The sequence below is a fragment of the Trachinotus anak genome, unplaced genomic scaffold (genome assembly GCF_046630095.1).
Source record: "Trachinotus anak isolate AG129_WGS33_773 ecotype Australia unplaced genomic scaffold, CSIRO_AGI_Tana_v1 ptg000016l, whole genome shotgun sequence".
NCBI lineage: Eukaryota > Metazoa > Chordata > Actinopteri > Carangiformes > Carangidae > Trachinotus > Trachinotus anak.
The window spans coordinates 5,925,000-5,947,940 of NW_027273867.1; the positions used below are offsets into that span (position 1 = coordinate 5,925,000).

General features: G+C 40.0%; 1 protein-coding gene across 2 annotated transcripts in view; it reads right to left on the reverse strand.

The window, feature by feature from the left end:
• khdrbs3 (KH domain containing, RNA binding, signal transduction associated 3) overlaps positions 1-22,941 on the reverse strand; it is a 117,674-nt gene that overhangs the window by 94,016 nt on the left and 717 nt on the right. The gene's annotated exons all lie outside the window — the stretch shown is intronic.

Consider the following 22,941-nt stretch of genomic DNA (forward strand, 5'->3'; position numbering starts at 1 on the left):
AGTGAGAATCCATTCTCACACCATGGCAGAGGCATGTGTAATGCCTCAGTGCATCACCACCCACTGCACATCATTAGCATGGCAACTCCAAGTTGAAAAATATAGGAGGCAGCTGTCCACTGGTGTCATCAAGTTCACACGGTTCGAGTCTGAGTTGCAGCTTTGAGCTGGTCAGAACTCAGTCGCACCTTACAGGAATAATGGGTGATTTAAATCTGCACAAAAACATCTGTTCTGTTGTTGTGCTGCGACAATGGCAGATAATACAAAGTGTGTTTTCATGAGATTTGGCAATGAAAACTCTCCATTAAATGATCACAGTGAAAGTCTGGGTGTGAAACACCACTTTGAAGTACATGCATGCCAACTGTAGGCAGGTGATAATGCGATGGAATCTCAGCAGCTAAAGGTCAGACACACATTATGTGTTGTTAACTGGGCCGCTGGTGGAGAATGTCGTCCCATCTAGTTCTCTTTAAATTGTGAAACCTTTAAAAGACACACTATTGACTCCTTAAAATGCTTCATAAAATGTTCTTTATTAAGATCAATTCTCTACCTAACATCAAACCCATCAAAAATAATGAACTTGCCATATTAGCAGTAAGACTAAACAAGCGTGAAAGCGGGTGGACGTTTATCTCTGAGGCAACACTGAAGTTATTTTTGAGCATCCATATCAGACTCACTAATATGAAGACACTTTGTGAAGTGGTGTAATTGAAAACAATGTTGATCACAGGCCAGAAAAATGCTTCTAAATACAATGGTGTTGTTGTGCAGAGCCAAAACCGTCATTACATATTGTTATGCAAAAACGTAGCATATGCTGCTCATGATGATTTCAGCATTGTCACCCGGCTTTATTCATTGTGATAAAGTAGCTTTGTTGTAATCATTGTGTTTTAACTGCTCTGCTTTCCAGAGCTTTCAGTGGATAAACTACAGCTATTATACTATGCAGGAGTGTTAAACAGTCTATACTGAATAAAATATTGATCTCCAAATGTGCTTTTGACTCTTGGCGCTCTCCCTCTCCACCTTTGAGAACTGCAGCTGGCTAACTGAGCCTTAAAACAAGCCGTCAGGACCTCTGTAACTTTGTGATGTCACTGCCTCAGCCCCGCCCACCTGGGCCCACCATCCACCCTTGCAGGATTTGGTTTCTTTAAGTGTTTACCTAAAATTTGCTATATTTTTATTAGATCAGAAGAGAGGCTCGGAGCCTGAAAGAGGAGATGTAAAACTACACTGAGATATTTTTGGTACTTAAAACCACAAGTATATCTTCTTCAAATAAAATCAAATAAAACATGGGATTGTAAAAGTGTAAAATATGGGACGTTTAAAACTTTATAAGAAAAGATAAGATTATGATAACAAACGTGACAAAAATAACACAGTTTTTGCTCTTTCCAGCTATTACCCTCCCACCTGATGCTTGAGCCATGTAAACCATTTTCAAATATGAAATACTATTTACACTATGGCTTGGCTGAATATTTGATTTTATTTACTGATAGATGTGCACCCATATTGCCCAGTTTCCACAGATAATCCATGTTTTAAATTCCATATCTAATCAAGAGTCATTGTCAAGCTATTGCTTTCCATTGGTCCAGAGTTGTAATTAAACATTGACCGACAGACTAGATAATCATTTATTTATTTAGTGCAGGTGCATATGAACTGTAAACACTGACCCTCCCTCAGACACTAGCGTTAGCATGCAGGCTGCACCAATATGAGCTGTACCGAAATAAGGGTCAATTTTAGCAATTGCAAGACAACTAAGATTTGTGATATGCCACTTTCCTTAGACCTGTCTTCACAAATCTGTAAGTTACTTCGGACACTAAGCATCAGTATCGGTGACTTTAGATGAGAGCTGTGATGCACAAAACTATCAGAAGATTAAATGCCCTTGTCTGAGAATAACTAATAATAATGAATGTTGTTGCATAATGAATAATGTTGGATAAGTATTTCTTACTTCATGGGCTACTTGGGATGTTAGTGGTAATGCATGATAATGATAATAAAGCAGCATTAAAATATTGATTTGGATATTAATTACCATGGCAACAGTAGGAGTCTCGAAGCATTGAGGTTGGCCCAAATAATTTCCAACCTGAGGGCTTTTTGCTCTGCCTAAGAGTGCCAACATTTTCTCCTGTAGTGTTTACTATTTCAATTTGATTCTGCATTTATTAACAAGTCAGCACTACATACAGTGGATTACGCTTAGAAACTCATGCGCTTAAGGCAATCTTATATAAAGCACAGCATGTCCTCTATGAATCCAGAGCCCTGTGCTGATGGATGTGTTTCAAAGTCCTCACCCAAAAAAGCACAACTAGTGGTAAGTATTAGGAAGAATCAGAGTACAGCTAATTCAAAGACAGGCAGTCAGCATGTTTCTTTTTTCCTCTTGCAGAACACATGAAGTTGCTTGTTATCGTGGTTGTAGCTTTGCTGCACCTCAGTAACTGCAGTAAAACTACACTCCTCTTCCTGCTGCTCTCACCCGCTATGTCTAGTCCCAGCAGACGTCGTACAGCGCTTTGCTCAGAGGAAAGAGAAGCAGACATGCACATCTCATTAATTATGTCTCAGTTGAAATATCAGTCCAGAGCTCCCAGCCATTTGACTAAGGCAAAGGTAATAAAACCCGGTGCACTGAAGCTAAACAAGACAGCATGTGGACAAAGGGCAGGACAGAGGTTGCCAGGTTGGGAGGGAGCAAAATCCAAGGCTAAAGCCGGAGCTGAGGTTAAATCAATTTAAGGCTAAAATTTGGCAGTATAGGGCCAAGTGGGTTAGAACAGGTTTCCAAAGAAAAACATTATGGCTTTGGCTTCTGAAAGCCTTTAACACACTCCTAAGAAAGCCATCACCCTAGCTCAAGCACAGCATGAGAGTTTGTATATTATTTGCTTGAAACCAGTGATCTGCGTCCCCAGTGCAGATGGCGATGTCATATCAGCATGCACCATATTTAAAGCAGAGAGCAATGCTTATCAATCTATGTTTACTAAATGTAAAGCACTGAGAAGGTCACAGTCAATTAGATGTATAAAATAACAGCGATGACATTCACACTGTCACGAAAGGAGAGGGCCCGACCCTCTGGGACCGGGGGACAGATAGAGTTGAGACCTACTGCCGCAGCCACATCTGCAGGAAGCCAATGATGGATGCCAGCGGAGACAACAATGTTTTTGCCTTTGTGCAAATTGAAGAAACATAACCATAAATTTGCAAGCGGCAGATCAATACAGCCCAGACGTGGCCAAGACCTGAGAAACATATCCAAGGGAAACCATTCGATAACTCCGATCAGAGATGGACCGGTAGCCTGTTATTAATCTTCCATTACCAGCCACAGGCCAGTGGCCATTGTGAACGAGCTTGAGACGTTTAGTGACAGATTCGGCCATTAAGACTTGCACTGATGTGTGTACCTGGCAATCAGATAGATTTCTCCGTGTACTATTGGTGCAATCATGACCGTTCATCAGATGTGGTCCATTACAGTGGTCACGTTACACAGGGGCAGGGCCGCAGCCCTTTCCTTCCACCAGCATGACTCTATATACTATATTGCTGGCCACCAGGCAAACATATTCAGTATTTCATCGCATATTGCTTACATGGCAGATCATTGATCGAGTGAGTTGAATTTCCAACATTCTCTCCATAGAAAGACCGAGGGCTCCTTTTTTTTACAGTCTGCAGTTTGTAATTATAATAATCTGTAATAATGCAGCCATTGTAACCTAAAACTGTGCTTAACTAGGAACAGAACAAGTGTTTCTCTTCTCATTTTAATGACAAGGACAGGCCTGTGACTATGCTTAATAGTAATGTTCCCATTATGCACAGCAGCATCTCTGGAGACTACCCTTAAATATGGGACTACTCAATCATGACGAGAGGAACCCATGTTGGAATGAAATGGGTCATACGATACTTTAAATAAATATGATAATGAGGCAGACACTACCGATTGCCTGGGGGGTTATTTGTGTTATGTGGAGAGAACAGTAGGTAGACTGGAAGTGAATAATACTGCTACAGTGAGAGTGGAAAGTGGCCTACAGCAGCACAGGGGAGTTAAGATGGGGATATGTGGTTTGTATAAATGAGCTTGTTGTGTTAGAACGAAATTTCTTCACACAGTTCACATGATGTGAGTTGTTAAAACTGAAAAAAATGTTAATTGTTGGTGTTAAGACAAACCAGCTCTTGACATTTCTATTCAGGGTGGGGCTTTAAAGAAACTAATGATATAACTAAATTTAAATTCCATCATGTCAATTAATATCATCACGTGAACATAAAATTAACATTAACCTTGAATCAGGTGATGGGTTGCCAGGTTGTGGTAACAGATGGGTTGAAATCGTATGTATGTGTATGGAGTGTTAGTGTTTCATACACTATCTGGCAACTTGGATAACGTGAGAAAAGATAAAATGTGTGAATCCATGTATGAGGATTTTTTTTTTTATGTTCTTTTTTGGGCATTTTTATGCCTTTATTTGACAGAGAACGTGGAGACAGACAGGAAATACAGGAGAGAGTAGGGGAGAGACGTGCAGTAAACGGTCTGACCAGCCAGGAGCAAAACCGGGGACCTGGTGCTCAGGGCTTGTTGCGTGGTATACGCCCTAACCCCTCGGCCATCAGGTCGCCCTGTATGACAGTTATTTATAATAAAGTTGAGGGCCATGGATATTATGGGAATTTCCTGGGAGAAAAATGGGAGTGCGCCGGGAGATTATGTTGAAAAATGGGGGACAGCCAGGAGTGTTGGCAAGTATGTGTTTAAGTGTAAAATTATTGTAGAAGAAATGTTTTTATAAATATCAGCTTAGCATCTGTGACTATTTCATAATAATGTACTGCTGGAAAAAAAGTGGTAACAGGACATCAACTACTGCTCTTGAAAGAGAGAAACATTAGCATTTTAAGGCGAGTTTATGTCATTTTTGTTGAAGGGAACACAAGTGTCATTTACATGTGAATGGTAAAGACTAAAATGTACTGGTACAGTCGCACAAATAGAAATGAGTCATAAAGTCAGCAAACTGGATTCATCTACTTTTCTTTTGCAATGAATCGAGCATGGGAGCTTTTTATTATTTCTACTGAGTTAGACATGTTATTTGTATGAGGAAGACTGTGTTATTTCTTTTTAAGAATGTATTCAAAAGTGACATTTTCTTGCCTTAAAGAGGAATAAATATGCATCAAACCATGTCTAAGATTATATAAAATCTAATTCCAGCTATTCAAGTGGATGGTTAAAAAAAAATCCTTTCGTAAATATGGGTCTAATACATTCTACAAATGCTGGCACACTTGCCTTATGCAGGTAATTTATTGTTATTCATGAATACAAAAAAGAAGCAGTATAAGGAATACATTACTTTTGGACTAAACAACAGATTATGAATTTTTGCATTTCTTTATAAAAATAGCAAATATGCTTTTTGCACAAAGAATTCCAATAGGATCAAACTTAAAACTTAAGGTTAAAATACTGACACTTTTTTTTTTTTACCATATATGAGGCACTATAATATAAATAGAAAGCCAAAAAAGCTCCAAAGTTGACAGCTGAGGTAAAGGTACAACATGTCATAGAGGAGGTTGTAGATTCTTATGTGAACCACAGACTTTAATTTCTGCATCCTGCGAATTGAAAAAGGCTGTGGGAGAACTGAATCGGAAATTTGCCGAGGGCCCCTACTGCTAACTGTAACAACCACCCGAAGTGGAAAAGGTTAGAAGAAAAACATCATAGCACCAGGCGCGGCATTACCGCTTTAATTTTGAAGGAAAAGGCTTTAAATGAGTGCCTTGTGATGAATGGAAAGTGGCTCCTGTAAGTTGGGCTCTTCCCTCTCAGCGGGGGTCACAATTATCTCTCGCTGGGCGACCTGAGGAGCTCAGTGGGGGTAATGTACTTCTACACTGAGATCTATGACACATATTTGTCCTACGGCACTGTCGATTCTGCAGCCTCAGACGCATTGTGTAGAGGAGTAAAAGGGGGAATAAGTCAAGTGTTTGGAGTGATGTCACTCTATGCGAGGGTTAGATAGTGCGCCCAGATATTTGGCTTTTATTACACATCACATATTGATCAGTGATGTGATCCTGCTCTGATGTACAAGGGCTCCTCCACGCCCAGAGCACAGCCGAATCAGCCTGACAAGTCTGCAGTCAAATTTTATTTTCTTTCTGTCATATATTTTTAATCAAAACTGTTCGCTGGATTAATCATTCTGTTAGTAACTTCGTTTATCTTACAGTTTTGTGTCATGTTGTTCTGAAGGCAGTTTTCAGAGGCTTTTTCAGCCAGAAAAGAATAAAATGGAATATGTGTCAAAATCAAAAGATGAGAAACCAGCAGCAAAAAAAAAACACAAGTACAAAATTATTGATACCAGCCTGCATCACTTCTATGGGTTATGAATGCTTATTAGCAAAACCGCTACATAATAATAAAATGACTATACAGTTAGACTTACAAATGATGCTACAATTACTTGCAGTGCTGACATCTTTCTACCATTAAAACCTCATAAAAACTGAGTTAAGCTCAATAATTTGACAAATGACAGAAAACGTAAAACGTGGAAACATAAATAATCCTTTGTTTCTGAGCAGATGCTCAAGCAAACCAAGCGGCACTGAAACTGCGACCTAACACAAAGCATGCAGAAGGGTCCCCTGTGTTTGTGTTTTGCTTTGTAAATCAATGCACTTTCCCTCATTGATTTGGAATACAATGCTCCTCGTGCACGCAGCTGTTTCGTTTATGTTACAAGGTTACAAGCTCTTTGCTCACACGTGCCACCTGCTCTGGCATTTTTTTGTCCCTCAGCTGCAGTTACACCGTCCGTCTCTTTCAGATTTCAACCCGCCTTTGTGTCCTCAGACGTTGGATACGGCTGTCAGCACAGGACCTCTAAGGCTCACTAGTCCCTGAAAACAGCTCTGATTCCTGGCCCTGAAATGCAATCCACTCCTCTGTGCATCTCCCCAGATCCTGTGTTCTTATCAGCTCCTCCAGGATGAGAAGCTGTCAATACAACAACCACAGAAAAAGAAAACCGTTGCTTCCCCCTACTTCTCATATCAACGTGGCCCATCTTCACACAGAACCAACCCCGGGTCAGGCAGCAATTAAAACCTGGGGCCCCTTCGGTGGAGGGGTGGGCGCGCACCAACCACAGATCTATATACTTGATTTCCATCCATTCCCCTCCTGCAGCCTCCCATCGACAGGCCGGCTCAGGAGGCGGCGACTGTGTGGACTGCACGCTTGCTGTAATTACAATCATATTTGCCAGAGATGCATTACACGTGACAGAAAAGAATTGAGCTGTGATGCTTACGATCCCGTCACTAATGAATGAGCTGCCTGATAAATAGCTGCAGCTGCAGTGATTGAGTTTTGAGTTTTGGCTTCATGAAGTCTCTCAGTGACAGACATGCTGCACTGGAAGAAAAGCAAAACATTTGGATCTTTCAGGAAGGTGAAACCGCTTTTAGTTTCTCTGCTCCCCACCTGAACAAGCTTCCTGAATACCTGAGATCTGCTGAAACGGTCAGCTCAACTTAAAACATTACAACATCTTACCAATAAATTACAAACATAACATCTTTTTAATCTTGTACATTTGCTTGTTTTTCTTACCTGATTTTAAGTAATCTTGATATGACTTATTTTTATTTATATTTATTCAGTTCAGTGTTTTTAAATGCTGTTTTAATGTCATCTTAATGTTCTATTTTTAATGTATTTCCGTGCCTTTGTTAAGCATTTTAAATTGCCTTGTGTCTGAATGGTGCTATATAAATAAACTTGCCTTGCCTTTTGAATACAGTCATTAATTTTAGATGCTTAATGGATGAGATTAGTAATAGTCTATATATAGAAAAGAATATATCTATCTGTGCTCTATATTTTATATTTTCCCTATTGTCAACAAATCCCATAAAAACACCAAAACCAACAATGAACTGTCTATCTTCAATCTCCTCTGAGCCATAGAGCTCCATTCTTGTCCAAAAACCATTAAAAACAGCTTGACTCTTTATCACCCCATGCACACACACACACACACACACACACACACACACACAGTAGTTAATTTGACTCTATACTATATACACCACACTTCCTGGTGGTATAAAACTAGAGGACCACATGTGTATTAATCCACAGCTGAAAATAGTCCCAAACAAATGTGCTATTTCCTCCTTTCTGAGTAGTGTTTGTAAAAAAAATACAGTGTCCAGCTGTTTCAGAAAATGACTTCAAATTGTATATTTAAAAAGTAGGACCTGCTTTCCAATGCACAGTAGAAAAAGAAAATGAAGTCCCTAGATGCTGTACACCACTCTGCTCTTAGATTCATTGCTGGGGATACCAACAGTATCCATCAGTGCACTCTCTATGAAAAGGTTGGCTGGTCCTCTCGCTCAGTGAGAAGGGATCAACAATGGTACATATTTATTTACAAATCCCTATTTAATAAATTACCAAATTACCTCAACTCACTACAGATCTAAATATAGGTGCTTATCAGACCGGCTCTCAGGATTCGATCACTCTGAATCTTCCTCAGGTCAACTCAAGTTTTTAGATTTTGTGCTCCAGACTCATAGAATAACCTAGTGCACACTTCATATCGATTCCCTGGTAACAATGGGACAATTTAGAAAAATGCTTTTCAATCTTAATGTCTTTGAATGTAATTGTTTTTATTCAGAATTGATTTTTGTATTTGTGGTTGTTCGGTTTCTTTTCTCTTTGTTTATGTGATCTTTAATCACTGAAAAGAAGGATCAGCCTCAATGTATCCCCAAGAAAATAAATAAAGGCTGATGATGATGGTGATGATGATGATGCTATATACTCATGGTATGTTTTTAAAAATGTCTGTCTCCAGTCGAAGAAAACCATGGCCTCAGAGCTGACCATTCTTTTCTTGGGGTGAGTCTGAAAGAACTGTGAAACTAACACATTGTTTTAGTCCTTTTATGGAAAGTTCAGAATAATTCAACCCACCTGCTGTGTATGTTTCATGGTTTCATTACTTGAATTTGTCCAAAAAGTTAAGTTGACACCGAATACTGTTTAACGCAATTTCACCAAATTCATTCCCATCACAACTCTGAGCTGGTGGATTTTAAATGTGACCGAAACAACACGGGCGTTTAAAAGATTTGCCTGTAATGAAGTGTTATTTAATGGATTCAAATGAAATCGCTGCCTCATCTGGTTTAGGTAAAAACAGATTTTATTTGCAGGAATGTCCTGGAACAAGGAAACTGCACTGGTTTAATAAATAAATAATTTGGATGAATTGTATTTCCTTAAATATTGTTAAGTTACTATCTTGATTTTTTTTTTTGTATTAAGCAACATATAAATAACAAGAAACTGCAGTTCTATTGTTGTGCCCAGATAATTTCTACTTGCAGAACAGCTGTGCCTTTTAAATAAAGGTCTGCATCATTAAAACCCCAATCTGTGTCTTTTGTGGGAGCTGTGCACTACTTACACTATGCTGCGAGGCCATTGTTTTGTCGATGATATACAAAAAAGAACAAAATAAAAAACAGACTCCATACAGTCCCCAAACATTTCCTGCAGACTAATGATGGCTGCAAGAGACAGAGATTTAACAAGCAGACAGACAGACAAGCGACACACTTCCAGGTCAAACTATAACAAGCTTCTTATTGGGCAAATCCTAAGTCGAACTTTAACAAGAGGTGCTGCCAAATGGCACGGCGAAGGAGCAGATACGAGCCGTCAGCTGGAGTGTCAAAGAGACAGCAGCACCAGTATGATTTTATTACCAAGGAGAGAGTGGATAACTGGGCTTGTTATGAGGGTTGTATATTCTGGTTTGACCCCTTGTTTATGGTTTGCCTATAAGACTTAATGAATGTTTTACAGCCAATTGCAACAGTAGTGACACGGTAACAGGCTGACAAAACACAGTGTGCGCTCTGCATCTGGCGGCTGTGCTGTATTAATGCAAATGAGGAGATGCCATATTACAAACTGTGCTTTGCATCACATTCTATTTTTAAAGATTTTGTTGGCATGCCATAGGAGAGGAGAGAAAAAAAAAAAAAAAAAAAAAAAAGGGGAACAAGAAACAGAGGGAGATGTCCCTAAAAACTCCGAACACAATTAGGCTTTAATATCAGGCTCTTAAAATAGAGACGGGAGACACAGCGAAGCAAGCAGCCCAACAGGACACGAGGAAAGGTCTCTTGGCACTGGTGGTAAATGAGCATCCATGTCTCCTCCTCTCTCAGTACATTACAGGATAACTTCTCCTGCTCCAAAAACCCAGAAAATGCACTTAACTTTCATTTACTGATATCCCACCTCCCTCGCTCATTAAAAATTCATGTCCACTGCCACCAAAGCCTGTGCTTCTCTTTCAGTTTTCAAAAGGTGAGCTGGATATTTAATACTTAAACGCACCCAAGAAGATTAATGCTCTTAATGGCTACTTATGAAAGAATGATGACGTGTGGAAACGTTTTGTTTCTTTCCATTACATCAAAATGTCAGTTTACATGAACAGTGGCTTCAGAAAGTGTCAGACCCCTTCACTCTTTGCACAGTTTATGTTATAGATTTAATTTCAAATAGATAAAATTGACTTTTTTCAGTCTACACTCAATAACTCATAATGACAATGTAAAAACCGAAAACTATTCAGACCCTTAATTCAGTAGTTACAGCTTGGAGTCTTCTTGAATAAAGTCTCTACAAGCTTGGATTTGGGCAGTTTACCCCTCCTTGCCGATGGGAAGCGTCTGTGAACTTCCATCTTCAGGTCTCTCTACACATCAGGAGCTGGTTTTCTTCAAGGACCTCTCTGTATTTGGTTGCATTCATCCTCCCCTCATTTCTCATCTCACTTCCTGTCCCCCAGACACAGTGTTTGGAGTTCAGTTTTTGTCTCATCAGTCCAAAGACTCTCTTTCCTTGTGCTCTCAGCATCCTTTAAATTTAATGGTAAACTCCAAGTGGTCTGTCATATACATTTTACTCACAGTGGCTTCTGCCTGTTCACCCTACTATAAAGGCCTGATTGATGAAATGCTGCTGAGATTGTCTACTTCCGGTAGGTTCTCCCATCTCGTCCGAAGCTCTGTCAGAGCGACTCTTACCAAGGTCCCTCTTGCCCGGTTACTCAATTTGACCAGACGGCCAACTCTCCAAGAGTCCTGATGGTTCCATACTTCTTCCATTTCACAATTACTGAACCACTGTGCTCCTGGGAACACTCAAAGCTTTAGAAATGGTTTTATACCCTCGCCCTGATCTATGCCTCGTTACACAGTTTTATCACAGAGGTCTACAGGGAGTTCCTTGGACTTCATGGTTTGGTTTTTGTCCTGACATCCAGCGTGAATTGTGGGACCTTATATACACAGGTGTGTGCCTTTCTAAACTCTGTCCAGTCAATTCATTTTGCCACGGGTGGAGTTCTAGACACACCTCATGGATCATTAAAGCAAACAGGAAACAACAAAAGATCTGAATATTCTTGTAAATTTAGTTTTTAATACATTTGCAAAAGTTTCTAAAAGCCTGTTTTCACTTTGTCATTGTGAATTTAAAATGGAATCCACAACACAATAAAGTGAGCAAGAGGTGGAGGGGTTTGAATATGTTCTGAGGCCACTGCATGACAGAAAAATGTAACCTGGTCCTGTTTCATTTTCATTTTCCTTCATGGGATTTGCAATATGCATGTTCCACATGACGGACAGTATGTGAATTTTCTGTGAGCCCTGTGCTACAACAATGTGTCTTTGGGAAAGAGTGCTGCATTTCTCAGCACAACTCCCCTAATAAAATACTGAATAAAAATGATTTAAAATGATACAAAACAGCAACCAGCAGCAACAACAGAACCGGTCTGAAATAACAGAGTAGTCTCAGGGTATTAGACCAGAGTTTTGACAGAGGCAGTGCAGATGACGGAGCAGTGTTCAGTGCAGAGCAGGGTCTATTCTTCCCTTTTATCCTCATGATTCTGCTGCTCGTGGCAGTCCACTCAGACACCGACAAGTGTCTGACACTGAGACATTTCTCGCCCATCGAGAAACTCTGAGATCAGTACACTCAGATAAATATTTGGCCTAATATTTCTGATTTGTGTATTTTAATTGCATATTATATAATATTTCCATCCATTTTAGGCTAATGGGTATTTTGGACTGTACCTGAATGGTATAAATACATTTAATCAGTTTTACTGCCCAGTTGCTACATTCAGACAGAAGTCTAAGTTAGGTTTTCAACATGGTCTGAGCCCTTGAACTGTGCTTGAAAAAACTATTTTTAGGCTGTTATTGTGGGCTTTTGGTATCTACTGCCAAGGACTAGACTCACAGATGTAATAAAGAGAACTGTATACAGAGTGGGCACATTAATTCTCCCAACATCAGAGGGGGCGAGGGATGGAGAGCCTTCTAAACTGTACAAATTCCCTTAACAACAACAAAAAAATTGAGGTTATGATCTTCAACCTTGGATTTTTTTTTTTTTTCTTTCCCATCTCACGGAGATGTTTGAGGGGAGCTCTGAAACATAATATTGTACCTAACACAGTATTTACTGAGAGTGTAGGTGACTTACACCATCTGTTTATAAAGCAACAGGCTTAGGCAGACACTGCCAGCAAAAAGGCACAAGGTCCCCGGGCTTATCTCGGTAGAGGTGTGCTGCTGCTGCTCCTCGGCACCAGCGAGGTGGAACGATAAACATAATTAAATTGAGTTGGATTACACAAAATGGATCGGATCAGTTTGGAAGGCGGAGAAGCTAATCCAGTGCAATCCCCTCTATAGAGGTGCCAACCACACAAAACGACATAAATAAAGAAGAGGGAAAGGGAAACGTTGTCTGTTGCAGGGAGATCAAGGCGGGGGCACAGAAAGGACCCCTTCAAGTAAAAACAAGCTCCAAAGTCAAATATTAACTGTAACAGCGCAGTTTAGTGAAGGAAACAGGAAACCGAGCTGGAATGTCATGTCATCCTCCACTGAATCTCAAAGGCTTTTATTATAAAGAGATGTTACTGTACTGAGTGTGGAGATGCAGGACGTGTTTGGAAAGCTCCCATAATGTCAACAATGAATAAGCAGTGAATTTACACCTCTCCTATCTCTTTGAGGGAGTGGGAAATCACACTTGTCTTTCATCAGAGCAGTAATGACAGTGATGTGCTACTCATCCTAGCTTTTCACCTGTGAACGTACAGTACACGACAGTGTGTTTCAGTTACACAGGATGAAAACTGAGGTTTAAATATGGTATTGAGGCAGAGTTCAACAGCAGCTAGAGTTTCTACATTTTCTTTAAAGACACCTGAACTTTTTTTATTTAGCGGCAACAAATCTACTACAGCACTCCCGTAACCTCTTTTGTTTCCGATTTTAGCCCCCACTCCATTCCACTGCTCCACTTTTGCCCCCGCCTCCACCACCACCCCACCACTCCACCCCGATTGCATTTTCCCTTTTGTAACTGACTTTGGTACAATCCCTTTACAAATAACCTTTCCCAGGGGAAAGAGACTTACTTTCTCTGCAGCCCTGCCAACCCCACTTCTACCCTCTCTTTCTTTTCCCATCCCCATCTCCCTTTGTCTCTCAGCCTCAGGCACAGTAAACAGATTGATACAGTCTGGTGGTTTCTTCTGCTTTTCAAACTAATCCAGTGTAATCCTAGTCTGTCTGCGTCCTGTCTCGGGCATCACATTATCATCCAATAAAATGATGTTTAATGGATCCAGAAGTGACACAGGGAGGGAGGAAGCAGAGGTTATATTGCTGAGGTGAGGGTATGGGCTCCTCTCTGTATATGTCCTGCAATTAAAGATCTATACTGCCTGGTCAAGGTGAACACTAAGGTTTTAGCACCGAGTAAAGAAAAATGCCAAGTACAAAAAGTCGGCATTTACAGGGCTTTAGATCATTTTCCAGGTCATTTTCTGTGAATCTGATTTCAAATAAGTGTAGTCTATACTTGACTATCACTTCATCTCTTACATGTTTAATTAATTATGAAATTATGAAGAATTGAATAGATTAAAATAGAACTAGAATTGAATAGAACTTTGTCCTAAAATGTATCCTTATTATCATCACAATCATTAATATATAGCCTGACTCAGTTTTTCTTATGAATTACATTAACCATTGCTGCCTGTAAATCAATAATACAAATAGTAGCCTACAATTTTCCCTTCTGACAAATCTAGACTGAATTTTATCACAGTTTACAAGCCCCTTCAGTAGTAACAGGAAGTGAAGTCTTAAACAAGGTTCATCACACCCACTGTGAGCTACCGCTACAACAGTTAAACCGCTCATGTCCTATTATGATCTGTTTTACCTGAGCAATGCAGCATAGGGCGTGGAGCGATGCTAGCAAAGATGCTAGCAGAGGAAATAGTGCCGTTAGAGAGTATTCAGCCGGTGTTTGACTATTAGAGATTATATTGACCCCGGCTTCCCATTTATTATCATCCAACTCTCAGCAATGAACCAACACACATTTGAAACCTTTGCTTCGCCAGAGTTGAATCACAAACCATAAACTTTTAGCTACAGGTGAAACAAGCTAGCACGTCAACTTCAACAACTGAACCAAACACGCTAACCCATTATTCAACAGTTTAAAATAAATTGGGAGGAATATGTTAATCTGTAAATCTCATAAAAACTGCCAGATTTAGCAGTCAACAGTGACTTATGTAAATTTAATTAGAGGATAATGTAACTTACATTCTTCAGAGTTGTAAATAATCCAACCTGCACAAATGTGATGTGACTTTGGGACACATTCTCAGCATTGCCAAACAAAACCAATAGCAGTTTATTCAAAATACTGTCGTCCATACACTGGCCTACCATTTAAACATCAACATGATCCTCAACTTTGCCCAATAACAGGAGAATGTTAAAATAATTTTCCAAGACAACACAATATTTTCCAGGACATTTCACTTTTTAACTCATTTTCCATGTATGTTGCACGACTGGTCAAATGTTTTCCAGGTTTTCCACGACACGTTGGAACCCTGATTTAATGCCACTTGTGGAGCCTTCTTTTAATGTTAATGTGTGCCTACATTTGAGAACTTTGGCTTTCTTTGTTAAAGTATAAAAAAACTGTATTGTTATTTAGGCACCAGCCTAAAAAAAAAAACCCGTACCAAAGACCAGGCAACACACGCCTCTAAATGATCTCCTTACCAGAGATGTGGAATATCAGCTTTCAGCATAACTCCTGCCTAACAAGTCCAGTTTGCATTATTTAAAATGCCCCGTCTGGCCGCTGGTCTCCTCTTGGATAGCCGTCCTAGCAGAGAGCTCAAGGCAGGCCTTTAGCAACCACACAGGTGAAGGAAAAAAGTGTACATCTTTATGGCATTTGAAATATGAATGCTGCATTTATACCTGAGCAGCATGTTCCACATGGAAATTTCACAGATTCAACATTAAATCCACAAGCTGAGCCTAAGGCAAGTTCTGCGCCAGGTGGAGACTGTATCCCGTGCAATATGGTGATGGGTTGCATGGACGAGGATGGAGACCAATGAACCAACAGCTGGAGAGGAGCAAATGCAATTAATAGGTGCTGGTTCCTTGCCTGACAAATCCAGGAAAGACCATAAAGTGCGAGTGAGATGTTACTAAATACTACTGTTCAAATGGACAATTATAAAACCATACTTTTTACAGTACCTTAGTTTGGAAAATATAAGTGTGTTTGTTTCTACAATCTCTTTTTTCAAACAAAATATGCTAAACCTCTCAGTGTCTTGTTTCCTCCTGTTTAATGTTGCAGCCATACTCTCATACTTTACCTACATAATGTTGTCTAAATTAATACGTTTCATTGTTTTGATCAGCAAATACCTGATCAAAACATACATATATCAGAAAGAAGGATTACACCTGGTTTTCAATGCCAACTTTGGCTACCCAGCAGTTTTTGATACTTAATGTAATGGACAAATTTCATAAAAGTACTGATTTTTTTCCAATAGTCTTGTATTTTTGGCAGATACTGTGATAGTGATATGGGTAATGATTTCAGTTGGAATGGTAATTTTTGCATTTGATTTTCACTGAAGAAAATATAAAAATGATTAGTTCCTTTGCGTTTGGAGATTATGATTTGTAGGCTGGAGCATCTCTGTAGAACCACAACACTTCATTCATGGTCTGTTAGGGTTAGAAATTTTGCCTGTATCACAAAAACTGCAGCTCCTGCCTGGATACTGCCTTTGGCCATATTACGATTGTGATGATATTTCAATTAATTGTCCAACTTTACTCAAACGCCAATTCAAGCTTTTTTTAGCCACTTGAGGGAAGAACTCCACTCTTTACCTTGCTTGCTGCTTTCCTATTTTTTGCTAGCTAGTTGCTAACTTTGCCTGTCTGCTGTTGGGGTTATGAGTTATGGGCCATAAAACTAAAACAATGAGCTACAGGATGTTAAAAAAAACTAATTATCTGTAGGGTCATCAATTTATTTTCATTGTATTTGTATTTTTCACCATATAAAAACACTGATTAGTGCACCTTTAGGTACGTTCACAGTACAAGCTTTTACCTGTTTATTTCATTTCAGCCACTTTTTTCCTGTCAGGGTCAAGTGTGGTCATCCAAGCTAAAAATGACTGCACATGGTTTTCCTTCAGCACTGTTATGATATATCTGATTACGTCTTAGTGATAATTGCTGTGTGTGCTTGTTTACATGCAACACAGGTAACTGATGTTAATATTCCAGGTTTGACATTTTAACTGTACTAAAGCCTATCAAGTGCTGTATGCGAGTGAGGAAAGACCTAAATGACAGCATCATTGGCTCATCATTCCTTCCATATCGAATGAGAACATGCATTCCTCATTAGCAGTGAAATCAATGCTGCCATGAGACCCCTCGCTTCTGTAAACGAGTTGCTGTTAGGTCTCATAGCCGGAGTCTGCCTGTGTTAGCTCTGGCCGACATTTCACCCCTGGATTCCAGTGGGAGCTGCAGCAGAGCAGAGGCAGAGCTCTGCAAACACCTTTTAGCCGCGGCGCCGCTCAGCAGCCCTCCATTGCCTGTCTGAATGCAAAGCGGGTTTCTGGAGCTCCCCCGTCTGCCCTCTTACAGTTCACTTGCAAGTTCACTACATCTGCGGGTCAAATCACTGGTCAGCTCTCGGCCGGGTTCACTGCTGTGGCTGCGCCTCCGCCTTTCTGTGTGGCTCAGTGTGTCGACCGGCCGCAGATCCACAGATCATTATCACTATCAAACACTGTTTCCCCAACAAAACGATATCTCTGCCTTTGATCCTGTGCCAAAGCTTATTTTTGTTCACTTCTGGGCATTCTAACCCAGGAACTGCTATCACTTGGGGCAAAACTCAAGCACGGCTAAAAATACCGCTCTGTTCTGTTTATGAGATGGAAATGTATGAATTAACAATGGGGCATCACATCTGAAATAAGGATAGTTCTCCACACCTGCTCCTCTCTATAGATAGCATATGCTTTTTTTTTTTTTTGCTGTTTTTCTTTGCAGGTGAGCTGACTCCTGGTGAGGCTCCTAATGTAATGCAAACATTGTGTTAGGCTCCTGCTGTGGAAGGTCCAATTAAAACGCACTAGATATGGAACTTATGTGCAGCGCTGAGGTTACAACGTCCAAACTGGGCCAGAGGTGCTGAAACATTCAGATCATAATATGACAAGAATGCACGCTGCTCTGCATCCACATACTCAACAAACAGAATCTGGTGCACGGAGACACTTTACATTTTTAATTTGGTATTGTTTACAACAATCTGTCCAGGACAGTCACACAATTCATAACACTTTCAGGCAATTTGAATTCTATTTAAATGATAAAAGTCTTAGCAGCTATGATAATCTAATTATCATAACAATAATAGATATGCAGTGTTATTTTGCATTCTGTCTGAACAATGAGGGAGTGAAACAGAGATAATATATTAAATACAAAGTTGTAATATCAAGCAAAGAATAGACCTGAATACAATTGATTTTTTTTTTTTATCATACAGTCGAAACACTTCAATCTGGAGCCTCAACGATTCAATTCAATTAGCTGACAGAGAAAATTTAATCAGCGAGGTTACACGTGTCATATGTGGGTGCAAGACAACTGGAAATCAGCACTGATGAAAAGAGTAACACCTGCTCACTGACTCCAGACAAAATGCATTTTAAAAAGCATTAGTGTCAAAAGACTAGCAGACCCATAGCTTGCATTCGACGTGTCACCGTCTCTGTACTCAAGCCCTCTGGGACTGTGTTTTTGTTCAGAGTTTTCACTGTTTACACCTTGAAATGTTTGAGATATTATTGGTTCGGATGCTGAACCACATCTGCCATCACAGAGCCTATTAGCCTACTGGAATATATACAGGCATGGTGACCTGATGAAGATCCTGAGAGCTCTATAAGAATATATTTTCTATTTTTCGAATCAATGTGCAAACGTTTTAAGTCTCTGATCAGTCATGTTGTCCTCTCTTGATATCATTTTGAATTGCATTCTCTTGGATTTTAGGCTCTTTGTTGGACAAACCGAGCTATTCTTTGCCTTTGGGAAACTTTGATGAGTATTTTTCTTTACTTCATGAACATGTTATTGACAAAATCTATTAAATCCAAAAATACTGACACACAAAAAAAAAAAAAAAAAGTTAAGTCAATGTCCACTTGCTTGTCTTTTTCTGGTGATTTTAACCACATGTCAGGATCCTCAAGAAGGTTGACTAGAAAAAGTCATTAAGTGGACTAAGGGTGTCACGTTTTCAGCAACATCTAGTTCAAATGATTTTGAGTCAACACAAAATTTGTGCAAATTAATTCAAACACCACCCACGCAGCCTAAACTGTAGAAGTACTGTTCATTTCATTGTAACATCACGTTAAGGCCACTGCATTTTACAAAGTCAGCAAACAGTCTTACTTTGATCCACCATGTTTCCACACATTACCTCTCAGGTGCTTTAGTGTCATGACTTATTAGCACGCCCTCTACATTTCTCCTTTTTGCTTTAGCAAACAGAACAACAGACGAGTTCTGACCCTGATGTATAACCTATAACTTATTATGAATGACTATACAGAGCGTTTCTGTTTTAACCAGCGCAGCTTTTTTTTTTTCCTTTATAACACTGGTCACATGACACTACTCAGCCAATCACAGCGACTCGAGTCACAGAGAGGTCAGAGAAATAAGTGGGATAGAAGAGAGGGAGGGAAAAAAAAGGTGTTAAAGGTGTTCAGTTGTTAAGATGTGTTGAGATTGTTTATGAGAGAACTGGCTGAGACTTTGGTTAAAGTCAAGCCACACTTCTGATTTCATTCTGTAAAATCAAGCGCTATAGTACAATTTAAAATTTTTCTAAATCCTCCTTCTGTAGTTGTCACGTGTTACAACATTTCCGACCAACGTTTCAGACCTTTGCTTTGTCTGACTGGACTTCTTTGAATTGTACTTTAATACTTCTCATCCAGTTTACTGAGGGCAACAGGGCAGGCAGTGGGTCAGATCGAATGAGTTCTTTTTTTTTTCTTCCACATTTGAACTGTAATTTTAAATTCAAATTAAAAGCCACAGCCCTAAAGTTACTATTTTTGTTGGTCAAGCTACTGTTTTCAGAACAAACTTTAATGCTAAAAAACATATTAGATTAATTAAATATAGGCAATATGTGTTACTTGCAGCCATTGTGCCCCCATCTGCTGTAGGGCTGCACTGATTTCATGTAAATAGCAGATGCACTCCATGTCACCCGAGGTGTTTCCGTACCTCGAAGCCTCTCATTAGCATGCTGCCGAGGATTTTTCATTCCATGTACGCTGCTGGTCCTGCTTGTCTCTTTGGCGTAAGATATTTCTCCAGCTCCAAGAGTCTGCTGCTGACTGTATGAGGCTTGTCACGGGGGCAGAGATATGGTCCTTGTGGGAGGGGAGCTCTGCGAATGGCCCAGACTTATCAAAGCAGCCCGCCCTGTCCCTGAGCTTCCAAGACAATGCTCCCCTAATTTCTCCTGAATGGAAGTCTCTCCAGAGCATGAGTAATCTCATATTTGCCGTTTGCATGCAGTAACTCTAGTTACTCTAGCTCTGTCCCCCCGCCCCCCCGCCCCCCCTTGCCAATTGCATAATCAAGTCCAGAACTCATCAGCAAGATGGCAGAAGAAGTGCTCTATTAAGCTGCATCGTGTTCCATCTGTTGTGCGAGAGAGAGATAACAGTATTTACAGTTTTGGAGTTGTGGCAGACTGTTTCGGCCAAATTTTGTGCGCCGCAGAGTTCTGCTTACTTCATAAAATGTCACGGATTAATTCTGCTGCTTGCGATGGTGTCCAACTGCAATCTTTGCCCCCCACCAGAAATATCACAAACTAACTTTACTGGAACCGTTGTATCAGGAAGTTGTGTTAGGTGAAAGCGACTTGAATGTAAAAACAGCAGGGGAACGTTTACTCCGTTGGCTTGTCTGTTGGCTCATTCTCTAAGTGCTCCATCACTTTTATTCCATTTTTGGGAAATGGCCAATATTTGCTGTAATGCCACGGAAAAGACCCTCAGTGTGGACAGAGGACATTAAAGAGACTCAGTCAAGAAAGCGGTTGGTAAGTGTCTTTCAAACGGCATTAAGTATTCAGTGCTCCAGTCTTCTCTCTGTTAGCGAGGGGAATATGTGTTCTTTGCAAAGAAAGAGGCTAACCCAGATTTGAATAACGAAACCAGCCGATAACACAAAAAGTGCTGAGTGAAACACAGCCTTATCTGCCTCCACAGTGCATTTACCTTACTGTACATGAATCAGCTCGCTGAAAGACACATTAACCTCAGTCTGTCCTTTCAAACAAGGCTCCAATCTGCAACTAATATTGTCAGGGTCATTACATGAATTACTCCAACATGCACTGAATGAATAGAGGACTGTAGAGTTATTTCATTCTACACTCTACGATACCAAAAGGTCATAAAATACTGTATGAGGGCTAAACTGGAATCATGGGACTTACATATTTCATTCTCAACATGACAGAGAGAAACGTACCACAGTTTTAAACCAGCAGATTACAGTGTTTTTTTTTTTTCAGAGGGGCTACCTGAGGACACAGTGGGAGCAGCAAACTCCTGCATGTGAGAAACCCCCAACACAAACCCCAGTTTAACATGATAACCCCAGATAAGGTGACAGCATTTTCATAATGTGATAAACTTTGAAAATAAAATATAAATGATTCGTGATTTTATTGTTTTAATTAACCACCAACTATTCTATTAAACAATTAACCCTTTAAGTCACATTTTTAAAGCAAAAATGCCAAACGTGTGCCAGTGCACGCTGCACACTTTTGAGGATTCTCTGCTTCTCTCTATTTTAAAATCTCTGCTCCTTATGCTGTTGGACAGAGCAAGTCATTTCAGGACATTACCCGGGCATCACTTCTTTTAAATCAAGGCTGAAGACTTTTCTGTTTGCCATTGCATTTTATTAAAAATCAAATAATTACTAATTTCTCATTCTGCACTCTAACTTTTACTTTAGTATTTCTTATTTTTTTATTTTTTAAAGTACTGTTTTTAATTTCTATCCAGGTACTATTTTTGCACCGTGTTACATTGCTTTTACTTTTTGTCTTGATGTCTTTTATGTTTTATGTCAAGCATTGTGAACTGCCTTGTCGATGTAATGTGCTGTACAAATAAACTTGCCTTGTGAGGGACATTTTTCTCTGTATTCTGACATTTTATACACTTTATGGTCATGTGATTATTTGAGGAAATAATCAGATCAATCAGTCATGAAAATAAACATTAGCTGTAGCCCTCAGCTATCAGTATATGCATGCTGTGAGTTGAGGGGGTGACAGTAAAATCAGAAAGGTAATTCTGTTTGTCACTCTGGTAAACTCCTGCGAGCAAACAACACTAAAATTAAATCATGCCTCACGCCCTTTGGAGCCCCCCCCTTTCAGGATCCCTTGAGGTCCCAGGTTTGGGAGGCAGCAACTAGAAGTGACACGGCTGTCTGAATGGAAACAGCTCGGTGCAGGAGCTGCATCTGGAGGTTCATTTAAATTAGTTACAGTGCAGCAGGACTGTTTACAGTGAACTAACGCTTGTCTCCTTGTCTGCTGCTGTTAAGGCCAACAACAGTCTGCCTGATTCCAGACAAAAGCCCACGAGTGGTACTTGAAGGATGCACTTGGATGCTATAACAGTGCACTTCCCACATGAGGAGCTCCACGAGGCTGCGACTGAACAAGTGTTTGCAAAAATTCAGACTTCAAAGCAGTAGGCTGTGCAACGGATTAATTAAAGCGTCTGTGTGGCTGCTGCTGCTGCTGCTGCTGCTGCTCCATCCATTCAAAATTCCATTTCAGTCACGTCCACTTCTTCAAAGGAGGAAACACATGTACATTTGAATAAGAGTGTGATTATTCCACTACTTGCACCACAGCTTACACACGTCTGCACGGGACAGGGGATGAGTGCAGCCAGAAAAATTGGGATGTCAAGTGCCTTTAGTGATTAGAGGTTTCACTGCTGCCTCCATTCATAAACTGTAAGCTATAATCACATGTCACATCACATGTTATGCCATGTCAAATAGTACAGATATTCACCTTGCCACCAGTTACCTCAACCTTTTCTGTTCGTGCCAGCAACAAAAAAAATTCACATATAGGTGCCAGCAGCAAGGATTGTGTTCTTTATGCTCTTATGTGCCCCTGTTTCTATAGTTCAAATAAAAAAGTTTGCCCCCCCCCATGACTAATGGAGCTGTCTTTAGTCAAACATGCCCTGTTTTACT